The sequence below is a fragment of the Echinops telfairi genome, unplaced genomic scaffold (genome assembly GCF_000313985.2).
Source record: "Echinops telfairi isolate 266 unplaced genomic scaffold, ASM31398v2 ScPeMD7_31;HRSCAF=116, whole genome shotgun sequence".
Classification (NCBI taxonomy): Eukaryota; Metazoa; Chordata; class Mammalia; order Afrosoricida; family Tenrecidae; genus Echinops; species Echinops telfairi.
In genome coordinates, this window is record NW_022103928.1 from 25,056,304 (window position 1) to 25,070,190 (window position 13,887).

Sequence of the window (13,887 nt, forward strand, 5' to 3'; positions counted from 1 at the left end):
CCTTAAGTGGAGAGCAAATGTTTTGAGAATGATGAGGGCAATGAATGCACAAATGTGCTTTACACAATTGATGTATGTATGGATTGTGATAAGAACTGTATGAGCCCCTAATAAAACTATTTGAATAAATAAATAAGATAAAAGCAGGAGAATATTGCAAGTGAGGACACTAATCAAGAACCATAATGGAAATAACAAAGTTTTATTGTTTTTTGTCAGGTATTATTTAATATTTTTATTAAGATTTTAAAACTATTTCTTATAGCATAATTCACTATACTGGGAGTGGGAGACCTACATTCTTTCTCTTTCTTTTCCCCTGCATCACCAAGCAGCTTTTATTTACTTATTAAGTCATTTTATTGGGGGATCTTACAGTTCTTAGAACATTCCATACATCACTTGTATCAAGCATATTTGTACATATGTTGCCATCATCATTTTCTAAACATTTACTTAAATGTTAAGTAAAATAGATAACATAAATAAATAACAGTTTTTATTTATTTATGCTCACATAGCCTAACTTATCTATCAATATTAACATAGTTCATTTCTGTAACTCCCTCCATTCCAAAGCGGAGTGAAGACAATTGAAGACACATGCAACAGTTAGTCCAACGGACTAGCAGACACTCAACCCCACCTTGAGCCCCAAACAGCTAGATAGTGCCCGGTTCCCACTACCAACTACTCTGAAAGGGATCGTAGTAGAAGCAGAGAGGGGGGAAAATGCTAAACCAAATTCAATATTGTCAAAAAGACTAGGCTTACTTGATAGGATAGAGAATGGTAGACCCTTAATTACCCTTCAAGTCTAGAGCAGACCACAACATTCCCACCCCTACCGCAGGTGGCTCAATTTTAAGCAAAACAATAGGTCTATTCTAGGAATTACAGCACTAGGGAAATAGGCACTGTTTGGAACAATCAACCATTTGAGGTTAAAAAAAAAAAAAGTGCAGCATTTGCCCAGAGACAACGTTCAGAAGGCAGGAAGAGAAAAGAAGGCGGAATGTAAATGGTCAGGAACAATATGCTTAACAGAGGCAGTAGGATAAGTGACTTTACACTGTGGGGATTGCAGTCAATGACATGAAAGAAAGCATGTACGAACTGTTGACTGGAAAATTGATCTGCTCTGTACCTCTCCATGCAAGTCACACTAAAGCGTTCTTGTTTGTTTTTTAAATACCAATAACCCTATAATATCAGATTCTATTATTATCTTCACCATTGTTCATAGGATGAAACTAAGCCAGAAGAAAATGAATTAACTTGGTCAAAGTCCCCATTGAGTGATGAGTCTGGGACTTGAACCCAGGTAGTACGGTCTGGGACCCAAGTCATTTTATAATTCCTGTTTTAAAATACATAGCTAACAGTTAATGTTTCGGTTACTTTATATTTAATCAGCACAACAACCCCTTGAGGTGTATGTATAATTGCTATCTCCATTTTACAGAAGAAGAAACTGAAGCACCCGGGAATAACATAATTCTAAAAGGATCTCATTGTATTTAACCTAAGATTTTTGGTCAAAGAGTTGACAACACTAGGCAAATGTTTCCAACTTAAGGCATCGTGGCTCAAGATATTTCCTTCTTGTTATTGCCCTGGTCCTACCCATCCAAGAGCTGTCAGCAGTCTCAGAACTCTGGAAATAATTCTGTTCTGCTTAAGGGTAAGTATTGCAATTCCATAATTACAGTAAGATAAGCTATTGTGTGTGCGTGTGGGTATAACTAATCTGCCATATTTTTTTAATGTTGGAATATTGTTAGGCTAGATAGAAAGTCAGTTTGGACACATAGTGTCCTTGTGTTCAGAATGAAGTGCTGCCCAGTCCTGCATCACCCTCACAATTATTGTTGTTTGAGTCCATTGTTGCCACCATTGTGTCAATCCATCTCATCGAGAGTCTTCCTCTTTTTAGCTGACCGTCTTTGATGTTCATTTTCAAGGACTAGTTTTTCTGGATATGGAGTCAAAAGTAGTGAGACTTAGGTTTAAAAACTGGTTAGTGACACTTTGCTGCCCTCTGCTGAAAAGTTTTTGTGTGCATCCTCCTCAAGGTCTATGATTTCCTGCCTAATGCTTTACGTATGTATACACTCGTGTATAAGCCAAGTTTTTCAGCACATTTTTAATGTAGTTTTTGTGGTAAAATTAGATGCCTCGGCTGATATTCGGGTCGACTTATACAAGAGTTTATACGGTATGTTAGCCCAGTGGTGGGTTCTATCCTCAGAATATAAGAGTTTCAAGGAATTGTCTCAGGCATTCCACAAATGTCTCACTCACATTTTATGAATGTTGTTTTACAATGAATACAATATTGTGCATTTAATTGTTACATATTTAATCTTGGCACACTGGACACCACCTGGATCTAGTCTTAGAATGTAAAAGGAAAGCTTTCCTAAACCAGTTTCTTATCTTTTGCTATACTCTTGTACCCCATCACTCCCTTTCAAGCCTATGACAGTTAAACCATCCCAATAAGGCAAAGGCTTATAATTTAAATTTTTTAAATTTTGTTATTGTTACTGAGCATATGTATGGCAAAACACACCAAATACACAGTTTCTACACATACAATTCAGTGACATTGACATTAATTGCATCCTTGGAGCTATATAACTATTCTCACCCTCTTTTCTAAGTTGCTTCTCCCCCACTAACATAAACTCCTGTCTGATATTTCATACTGCTATTGCCAATTTGATCCTCTATAGATAACTTTTAAAAGAGCGCAGTACTCCAGGCAGGCTTCTTTTTTTTCCCTCGCTAGTTAGGCTAACTTCTTGTTTGATTGTAAGAAAACTTCAGGGGTATTTTAGGTTTAAAATGCAAAGGTTATCTCAGCATGACAGTTCCTGGAATCCATCCAACCTTCATGGCTCTAGAATGGCTGAAGCTTATAAAAAGTTGAAATTCTATTTTGCATTTTTCTCATCTTTTGTCAAATTGTTCAATAATGTGGTCAATCGTAACAGGGGTCTTAAAAACTAGTCAGGAGCCATGTAGGGTTTAACAATTGGCCTCTCCCTATCCAGAGCAAAGAAGAGTAAAGAAAGTCAAAGTCAAAAGGAAACAATTAGTCCAGTGGATCACACAAACTTGTCTTCACTACTCTGAAACCAGAAGCACTCAATGGTGCCCAGCTACCGCTACCAACTGTCCTCACTGGGACCGCAAAAAAGTCCTGGACGGAATGAGAGAAAAATGTACAACAAAATTTTAAATGATAAAAAAGACAAGTCACTGGTCTGATAGAGACAAATAGAACCCCTAGACAGTGGTCCTTAGATACCCTTCAAACCTGGAACTGGACCCACTTCTGGGGATCATCTTACAGCCAACCAACAGATTGTCTATAGAGTGAATAATGAAATTTGCTGGGATCATGTTTCTTCTAACAACTACCATGTGAGACCAAGAGGGCAGCATTTTCCCCAAGACAGAGCTCCGAAGGTTAAGAAGCGCAGGAAAGGAGGATGAATGGGCACCAAGAACCCAGAAGGAAAGCAAGAGAGAAGTATGCTGCTTCATTGAGGGAATTGGAACTAATGTTATGAAACAAAGTGTGGAAAATTGTTGAATGGAAAACTGATTTGCTTTGTAAGCTTTCACCCAATCTATAAGAAAAAGAAAGAAAGGTTTAGTAACAGTAGCCAGATATTTTCTAATTCTTCTGATGTCATGGCAAAGGATACAGTTGTTCACGAAATTAATTACACGTACATTTCATTTCCTCCTATTGCTGACTCTCCTGTTGTTCTAGGTGAATGGCGACCAACTGTTATAACTTGGACTTACATTTTATAAAGGATAGTCTTTTTAGCTTGAACATTTTAAATGAGTGTGTTATAGACTAAAGTATAGCCCCCAAAGCATATGTCAACTTATTTGAGCCATGATTTTCAGTGGCTTGACAGTTATGAAATGATATGATTTGGCAGTTATGTACCAAACAATATCACACAGATAGGCCTAACTCAGCCAAGGAATCAGCCAATACCTTCAACCAGGTCTCCCTCAGCCAGGTGGGAAGCACAGCTCTTGGCATCCCCTCCTGGCCTTCCACCAATCGCTTTTGCTCTGCCCTCACTCAGGGGCATGCTATAAGGAGGGCCTTTAGCATGCGGGATGCACACAAGCCTGTGTGATCCTTCAGGGCCCACATGGGCTTGGGCTCTTGGCCTCCAGGGATTCCCCAGTTCTGCATATGTGGGTGTTCTTTTCCATGTAGTTTTTCATGCCCAGTTGTGAGCCCCAGCACAGCTTCTGTGCAGCCTGGCACACTTTCCAGAAATAGCAAGTACCTTTGGATACTGTAAAACCTGAATCTTTCCTTTTCTTCATAAACACTCATTTGGATTATAAAATGTACTTCGGTGATCACCCACTCTAGAAACCTAATAATTTGGTTCCGTGATTCGGATAAAGACCTTTGGACTCTACCTTTAAGGTAAGTCCAGCTCGGGACAGTCTTCTGTCCCTTGAGCGGGCACAGGTCTGTGCCTCACTGACTCTTTCAGTGTACTTTTTGTTTCGGACTTCACCTCACCACCTTTGAGAGACTTGAGAAGCTCTGGTGGCTGAGTCAAACTTTCTAAGTGTTGGACTTAAACTGCAAGGTGTGCAGTTTGAAAATGCCAGCCGCTGAAAGAGGAAGGTGGAACCTCCTCCTCTCAGACTTGTCTGAAGATTTTACAGGATTACATCCTGCCTTTTGAAGCTGCTGCCAGCTGAGAGCCAACTCACCCAGGGGCCACATGTAATGTTTGGCTGCTGGAGCCCCTTGCCCTTCCCCCTGCATGTCTGCCTTTCTGCTCCACCTTGTGTCTGCTTTCCTATTTTCCCATGTGTTTCTTGCTTCTATATTTTGCTGAGTGTCTGCCTTTCTGCTGTCCAGTGCAATTCTGCATCCATGTTTTGCTGTCTGCATCTTCTAAAGCCTGTAATGCTGCCTGACAGTGGATGTCTGCTGGCCCCGCACTCTGCTTCCACCTACCTAATGCTGAGCTGAGACATTTTGCTCTGTGTTTCTGCCTCCCAGGTAACCCCAAACTGCCGCTCATCTGAGCCCTTTAAGTGTTGTGTTGGTTAAATCTGTTGGCCAATCTGCAGGGTGCCAGTCCCCCCTCACCTCAGACCTTTGACCCCACCATGGTTTGTTTGTTTTTTGCAAGAGAGCCGAACATGTGACTCCACAGATCTCACCAAGATGGTGTCTCCCAACCTCCCCTGCCATTTTTATTGCAGGACAGCTGAACGCGTGGTTTTCTACCGATCTCACCAGGATGGCGTCTCAAGGTGGTGTCCAGTACTCCAACCATGCGATTGGGGGACAGCGACTTAGTGGCTACCCAGCCTCTTCCAGTCTCTCCGGGTGTACCTTCCCTGCTCCTTTCATTTTTCCGGACTAGTCCTGCCAGTTTCCCACAATCGGCCCTGCCCTGCTTGTTGTCCCCTACTGGTTTGTTGTTGTTGTTGTTGTTGTTACTAGTCCCACCCAGTGCCCACGGTTTGGAGTTTCGGTTCTCCCACGGTTCCCCCACAACAGGATCAGCCTTAGCTGTAGTGGTTACTGCACACCGTTTCCTCCAGTTTATAAATAAGCAGCTTGGTTTTGGTGTTTGGCCTTTGTTTTTCTGCCAGTTTGTTGCTTTTGCTTTTCCTGCTGGTGGTTTTTCCTTTTGCCACCCTTTGGCAAAAGGCGTTTGAGAGCAAAGTCACTGAGTAACTGCTAACCTTGCTGCTTTGAAAGGCTCTTAAGTACAACTGCCTCCCTGCCTACGGCCTCCAAGCCATTTATATCCCTGGTATTCCAATTTCCCTAGCGTGGCTGCATTTAAATTGAGCCAATTGACAGGTCCTCATCCCCTTCAAAGGTTCTGGTAAGGCCACTCAGAGCAGTGGTCCTACCTTTGGAGGTTCCTGGAGGGGGGGACACTCAGGCCAGTGACCCACCTCCGTAGGCTCCCAAATGCCAACCCAGCCAGTGATAGTGAAAGCATGGCTTGCTGTCTAGAAAACAGTCATGACCTGCCCAGCTAGTTACGGCCAGGCCCTGACCCCACTGTGGATGGAGGCATCTGTCTATGGCCCCAGGTTCCAGAGGATTGTGGAGCCTCAGGTTAAAACCCCGAGACTCAGGGCAATATAACCTTGTTGTGTTTTCTAGATCGGCAACTAGGAGTCTGTTCCTCGGACAATGTATGACCCAGTGGTTCTCAACCTGTGGGTCACGACCCCTTTCACAGGGTTCGCCAGATTCCTAACAGTAGCAAAATTACAGTTATGAAGTAGCAACGAAAATAATTTTATGGTTGGGGTCACCACAACATGAGGAATTGTATTAAAGGTTCACGGCATTAGGAAGGTGGAGAACCACTCTTGGTCAGATTTGACCTGCAACTGCTAAAGAAGCGGAAACTGGAATTCGCCTGCAACTCCTTCTAGCCCCTGTGTATTCTAGGTGATGGGAACCCAGACCAAGGCTTAGCACACTTTCCCCTCTCCTCTGATACAGCCAGAACCTGACACATGTAAAGGATGGGAAAGTTGGAAGAGGTCCCCTTATGTTCAGGCATTTTTCCTCTTGAGAAAGAGTAAAGACCTTTGTTCCAAATGTGCCAAAGACCCTATGAGGGCCTTTCCAAAGCCTCGGACAATTCACCAGCCTTTCACCCTGATTGAACTCGGGCAGATTAAGAGTGACCTTGGCAGTTATTCAGCCAGTCCAGAACAGTACATAGTGACCTTTCAGCTCCTCACTCTAGTCTATGACTTGGCTTGGAAGGATGTAACGATTGTTCTAGGACAGACTACGACAGACTTTGAGAAAGAACGAGTTCTAAAGGAAGCTTAAGAACTTTGCCGGAGGTTTACATGTGATGAATGATAGGTATCCAAGAGGAGAAACAGCTGTGCCTCCAACTGACCCCACCTGGGATTATAATTAACCCAATGACAGGTGAGCATGGGAGTAGTTTCTGGTATGTATAAAAAAATGGACTAAAGTCAGGGTGGCACAAGGCCATCAACTACATTAAAGTGACAGCCATTAACCAGGAGCCTAATGAAAGACCTGTCCGTTCCTTAGAGCGGCTGAGAGAAGCCCTGAGGAGTCACACCATGGTAGACTTAGACCCATATGAAGGGCAAGTCCTACTCAGAGACACATTTCTCATTTAGGCCGCATCGGGCATCCTAGAAAAGCTTCAGAAGTTAGTGCAAACGCCTGAAGGAGTGACTCCCGAAGAGATGGTCACTAGTGCCAATGCCACCTTTTACAACAGGGACAAAGGGCGCGAAGCCCAGGCTCGGGAGAAAGAGAAGGGAGAACATTGGCATGCACAGGTCCTGGCTGCCATCGCTAACCGACGCCCGTCCACTGCCTCTCCGGTTCCAAGACCGCTGCAGTGGGTACACAGTCCCTTGTGTGTGTCGGCGTTTGTGTCACAGGGCAAAGGGTGCCTAATGGAAACAGGCCTGCATGAGGGCCATGCTATCCTTGTGAACAAACTGGCCACTGGCAGCGCTCTGTCCTATGGGGAAACTCAAAGAGGAGAGTGATCTGCTGGCCAGTCTGCACCTGCTACTGGACGAAGCTGCCTGGCTGGACGGCCTAGCAGCAAAGGAGTGTTGTTCCTGGTCTGGAACCCTGGTTGTGCATGCATGTTGGAAGGTGGGCCAATACATTTTTCCTATTTTGATGCTCCGTACTGCTTTCTCCAGACCCCTGGCACAACATCTATGTGTCGTGGGAGTGTCAGGAAAACCTGTAGTCAAATGCTTTACAGAATCCTTAAGGTGCCTCTGGGACAATTTTTACCTCTCTCATAGCTTTCTAGTAGTCCCTGAATGTCCAGCTGTCCTTCTAGGCCGAGATATATTTTCTAAGCTACACGTATACATAGTCATAGGGCCTTGTCCTAGCCTAGTCCGCAATAGCTTTCCAAATGTTCCTTATTTCCGAGGAGCTGCCCAACTCCATTAAGTCGGGGGGCCAAATCAAGGCACTCCTAGAATCTGTCCAGAAACCCTGGTGAGGGCACCAGACAGGCAGCCCTCACCACAAACCTCCTAGTCTCCATAAATGCCTTACTTCCCCCAAACCAGCTTCCTCTTCCAGATTACTCGCCTGGGGAAGTGGAGCAGGCTAAAATTCAGGAATTCTGCCTTCAACCTGATGGACAGTGGGAGAGAAATAACAAACTCCTGTTGCCACAGAGGTTACAGTGGAAAGTTGTAAAAGCTTCCCACGATGCCACCCATCTTAGTTTTAAACCTTCTTTGACGCTGTTCACTCAACAGTTCTCTGGGACCAACTTAACCTCAACTATCAAGTCGGTAACCTCTCACTGTCCCACCTCCCAGACCAGCAGTCCCCAAGGGGCGCTGAGAAGTCACCTTGCTCAGCCTGCCCGGCACAAGGGATCTTACCCTGGGAAGCCTGGAAGATAGATTTTACCCAGTTCCAGCTGTCCAGGGGTTCAAGCATCTTCTTTAGCGGTGGATTGAAGCATACTCCACCCATACTGAGAAGGTTCAGGAAATGTCCAAAAGGTTACTTCAGGAAGCATTTCCTCAATTTGGGCTTCCCAATTCACAACAAGGTGATAATGGGCCTGCTTTCAGCTCCCAAATCACTCAGGCAGTCCCTCAACACTTAGGAATAACTTATGGTCTCCACTGTACCTGGAGGCCAAAATCCTCAGGACAAGTAGAGAGAATGATCCAGCACTGACAGCTAACCTTCAGGAAGTCTCAGATGAAATAGAATGATGCATTGCTCTGTTGCATCTCAGAATTGCTCCATGGCAACCAAATGTTTAAGCCCCTAGGGAGTTTTATATGGGCGACCTTTCCTTTTAACAGAGCCAGCTATAGACTCTGGGGTGGCTTTACTACAGCAATAGGCCATAAGAGGAACCCGATGCGAGGATGTATTCCTTCAGCCTGGGCTCATCAGGCCCAAGGGGAGGAAAAGCTACACCCCTTGTGTCTCCCTGGAAACCTAGCTCTTATAAAAACCTGGAAGGATGTGTCCCCCAATTCACAGATCCAGCCAGTCTGGAAGGGTCCCTTCCCAGTAATTCTCTCTACCTCCATGAAAGTTCCAGGACGAAGTGCTTGGATCCACATTCACGGGGGACATTGGGGAAGCCTTCCCAACGGGACCCTCAGACATAGATCACATGGACAAGTGCTCCTATGAACTGTTGGACAGTCTTCAAATGGTGTTTCAGCAACACCCTGAGACAGAGTGCTCTGAAGTAAACTTGCGCCTATGCCTATCAGTCCACAGTTAATACCTCCCAAGATTTGCTTTCAGATCTTCCAGTGTGACACGAACCCCCATTTCCATGGGCACTGCTATCTCACAGCTCTCCCCCAACCTTGCCTACACGGTTCACCTGTTTTGTTTCTTCCAGAAGTCGTCAGGTTACTAATGACACTAAACCAAGATTGCCAACCCCAGGATCACCAGTGCCTGGATCACCCTAAGGTGACCAGATTTAAAGCAGGACAACATTGACCGGGGGGTGGGGGGTGGGGTTCTTGATTAAAAATTTGGTCTATATGGACCAAATAGACCGTTCCCTAGTTTGTCATGCATTCTTTCCAAAAATCAGGACTTTTTTAAAACGCCAAAAATCGGGACTGTCCTGCCAAAAGCGGGATGTCTGGTCTCCTTACCCCAGCCTCATCCATCGTGGACAATCCCTCCCAGCAGAGTAGGAAGGGTGTGGACCCCAAAAAGTCCCATGCCATGTCCCGTAGCAGCATGAAGCAGCCCAGTACCCCCAGAGATTTGGTCCACACTCCTTCAGTGGGGAACTGTTAGGTGGCTAGCTTAGGGACAAAGGAGAGGGTTGTCTCTCCCATGCCTGCAAAGGGCCACATAATGAAGTTGGGGGGAAATGAGGCACCCTATTAGACATCTATGGGAAAAACCCAAACTGAGCATGCACAGACCAGGACCCCCTAGGCCAGGTAAAACCAGTATCTTGGGCACATCCACTGTAGGTGCCAGCAAATGACATCACGCAGGTGTGCCTACCTCAGCCAAGGGAATCAGCCAGTACCTTCAACTACACCTCCCCCAGCCAGGGGGCGGTGTAGAATAAAGGCAGGAAGCACAGCCCTGCGTACCCTCTTGGCACTCTGCCCCTGCTCAGAGGCATGCTGTAAGAAGGACCTCCAGCACGCTCAGCAGGGCCCACTCCGGGCCTCCTGGGGGCCCACATGCGCTCAGGCTCTTGGCCTCTAGGGATTCCCCAGTTCTGCATGTGTGGGTGTTCTTTTCCACATGACTTTTCATGCCTAGCTGTGAACCCCAGCACGGCTCTGTGCGGCCTTGCTTGCTTTCCAGAAACCGTGTGCGTCTTCTGAGACTGTAAAATCTGAAACCTTCCTTCATAAAAACTCACTTGGATTATACACGTGCTCCCGCGTGAATTCTTTCAGCATGCGAAGCAAAGAACCTAGGTATTACCCACTCCAGAGCATGTCCCTTGGAGCCAGGGTCCCTGTGCTGGGAAACTCTTCGGCCCATCCCTCAGTGCTGAAAGAGGACAAAGACCTTCCCCTAAAACCGTGACTCACAGAAAGACAAATCCTTCCCCTAGAGTTTGTGCCCTCAATGTGAACTTCTAGCCCCCTAAATGGTGAGAGAATACACTTCTGCTTCTTAAAGCCGCCCACTTGTGGTCTTACTGAAACAGCTGCCCTAGAAAACCAAGATGGACTGTGAGCCGCGTGAAGATTACCCAAGGAAGAATCTGATGAGAAATGCCGTCCTCCAGAGCCGACAGAGAAACCAACTGTTCCCTAGAGCTGGTACTCTTGAATTTGAATTTCTTACTTCCTACACTGGGAGAGGGTAAATTTCTGTTTATTAAAGGCACCTTTTGATATTGTTCTTAAGGTAGCACTTGATAACTGAGACATAGTGGGAGCTTGTCTGTGTCTGAATTGTAGACTGTAAGTGGTAAGAAATACTTTGATGCCTTATTTCGAAACATGTGGCATTGTCGTTTTATGGATTACTACCTGGTCCTGCCAGGGAACTCAATTCTTGACATGTTTTTAAGAGGACAGGAAGGACGGGAACAGCATTAGTTATTCTTGTTGACTGATTCCACCCTGTTACTTCTGTCCTTTGACATTCTCTCACACTGTAAAATAACCTTGGTTTGTGTCTCGACTGACCTTGACCTTGACCAAAGATGGAAAAATTCTAAACCATCTCTTACCTTTATGGTTGCAAGAATCTCTTGACTAGTCTTCTTACTGTTGGTGTTATAACCCTACAATTCACCTTCTATAACAAAGAGCCAGGATGATCTAAACTGCCCATCTGACTGCGGCCTGGGGCCCTGTCAATTTGGGTAAGTCGCTCAACCTCTATAAGCCAGTTTTATTCCAGCTGTAAAATAGAGCTGCTAATCTTCACCACAGGAGCCCTGGTGGCACAGTGGGCTAAGCATTGGGCTGCTCACTGAAAGGTCAGTGGTTCACACCCAACCGCTGCTCCATGGGAGAATGATGTGGCAGTCTGCTTCTAAAGATTTACAGCCTCAGAAATCCTACAGAGAAGTTCTACTGTGTCCTATTGGGTCAGTATGAGTCAGAATCGAGTTGAGGGCAGGAGCTTTGAGGGAGTTTTTCCTTATTGTTGTTAATCTTCATTACGCAAGGTTCTGGAAAGAATGAACAGAGATGGTTAAATAGGACTCAAAACATGGCAGCTGTAGCTGTAGCTGTGTGTGACTTCTACTCCTTCCCCCAGCTAATTCTCCTTGAGCTCTGCTTATCTCCACAGGCAGCTGCAAATAGGGCAGAGAAGGCCAAAATGTCCTAGGTTGTTATCTCTTACATTCAGGATTAAGTCCAAGTCCCTTCAGATAGCACTTGCTACATGAGCGTGCATGCCACAGACACAGCCCTTGTGCTCCTCTTTGTATAACTCTGCTTCTCATACTTGCGTCATTTCTTTACTCCCACTGTCTTCTCCAACTGGAAACATTTTCATAGTCCCAGGCACCCCCCTACCTCCTCACCTCTGGTATTCACCCCTCCAGGAGGCTCTGCACTATGGTCTTACGGGCCATCTCTATTGTTTGACTCGGAGTCTTTTCCAGCAGGACCGGGCATCTTACTTTGCATCTCATGCAGCAGTTACATTTCCTGAAAAGTACAACTGGTTTGGGACTAGTAGTTAAGCAACTGAATCAGCTAGTAGATGAGTACTGTAAATTCCAAATGACCAGAGGCACATGGATTTACCCAACCTGAGTTGTTGTCAACAGGAGCCCCTGGGTGGTAACAAGCGATTCAGAATCCATCCAGGTGTATTCAATAGGAAGACCTAGCAATCTACTTCAAAGCCATTGAAACCGCTACGAGCACACGCCTGAAGTTAGCATGAGTCAGAAGTGACTTGATAGCATCTGACTTCATTTGCTTGAGACTAGCTTATGTGTTATTAGGTGTTTAGAAGACAGCCACAAACGTACAACTTGAAAATAAAAAAGAGGAGCTGATACCAAGGACTAGAAAGAAAATGGTTTGGAAATGTTGACGGCAACATATGAACAAGTGTGCTTAATATAATTGAATAATGGATTTTTATAAGATTTATAAGAGCCCCCTAATAAAATTAGTAATTAAAATAGATCGATAAATATATAAGCATAAAACTTGCCACTTGATTCTAGGTAGGAAATGGTGTGGTTAGTTGTTAGTCTAACCCCACGTAGAACAAAAAGAAATTTGCCTGGCCCAGCACCATTTTCATGCTCATTGGTATGTTTGAGCCCATTAGGTCATCATGCCAGTCGATCTCACTGAGGGTTTCCTTCAGCTTTGCTGGCCCTCCACTCGACCACACGTAGGATCCTTCTCCTACAGCCAGTCCCTCCTGTGACTTGTCCAAAGTAAATGGGTCAACTCACTGAGATAGAAAGCAGAGACGTGGAATTTTGCGTGAATAATTTTTGAAGCTAAAATGATTTGAGATAGATATCTCATGTGCATGCCTGCCAGAATCTACGATCTATCTGATGTGCTTATTGTGGCAATAGTATTTTCATCCTTTTTTAGTATAAACTATTGGACAGTATTAAATATTTTACACTGCATATTATGTTGGTCAGAAACAGAAACTCAACTAAGGGTCCTACTACCTATCATAGCAGGTCAAATTAGGAAAATACGTTCTTTAGCATTGAAAGTAAAGAACAGAGCCTGATAGAAAACATCTTCTAGAGATACATTCACGAACCTACTCCTTTCCGCTTGTGGATGCTGCGGAGGAACCTCGTTAGGGTATTCCCCTCCCACCCCTGCCGTCATGTCTGCGGAGCCATTGGGAGCAATGGGGGACGCTCACAGCCTGTGTAGTAATGAGACACCAACGCCAAGCGGTCCAGAGGGTTCGGTTTCGCCCGCCCCACTGTGCAGGGGTGGATACAGCCCTGAATGCAAAGCCACACAGGGTAGATGGAAGAGTCTTGGGACTAAAGAAGGCTGTGGCACAAGAGGCCTCTCTAAGACCAGGTGCCCATTTAACTGTGAAGAAGGTCTTTGTGGGTGGCATCAAAGAAGACAATGAAGAACACCACCTACCCTGTTTCCCTGAAAATAAGACAGCTTATGTTAATTTTTGAAATATCCTTATAAATAACGTTGGAAGACTGCTTAGAGCCAGAGAGCCATGTTTCACAAACCTGGTTGTGAGTTGAAATGAAGGCTGCTGCTGTGTAACCTGGACTTTACCATTAGAAATGGTCACCCAGCTGCCCCCTTGGATGCAGGCTGGACCTAATCTCATTTCCAAAATTTTCTATGTGTTTGGTTTGTATTGTT

The 13,887-nt window shown here is 45.0% G+C and overlaps 1 protein-coding gene across 1 annotated transcript in view; it reads left to right on the forward strand.

Moving 5' to 3' along the window:
- The first annotated feature begins 1,627 nt into the window (after positions 1-1,627).
- TASOR (transcription activation suppressor) overlaps positions 1,628-13,887 on the forward strand; it is a 93,670-nt gene continuing 81,410 nt past the window's right edge. The window contains exon 1 of the mRNA XM_045289908.1: positions 1,628-1,684. The gene's annotated coding sequence lies outside the window, so the exon portion shown is untranslated. The remainder of the gene's footprint in view (positions 1,685-13,887) is intronic.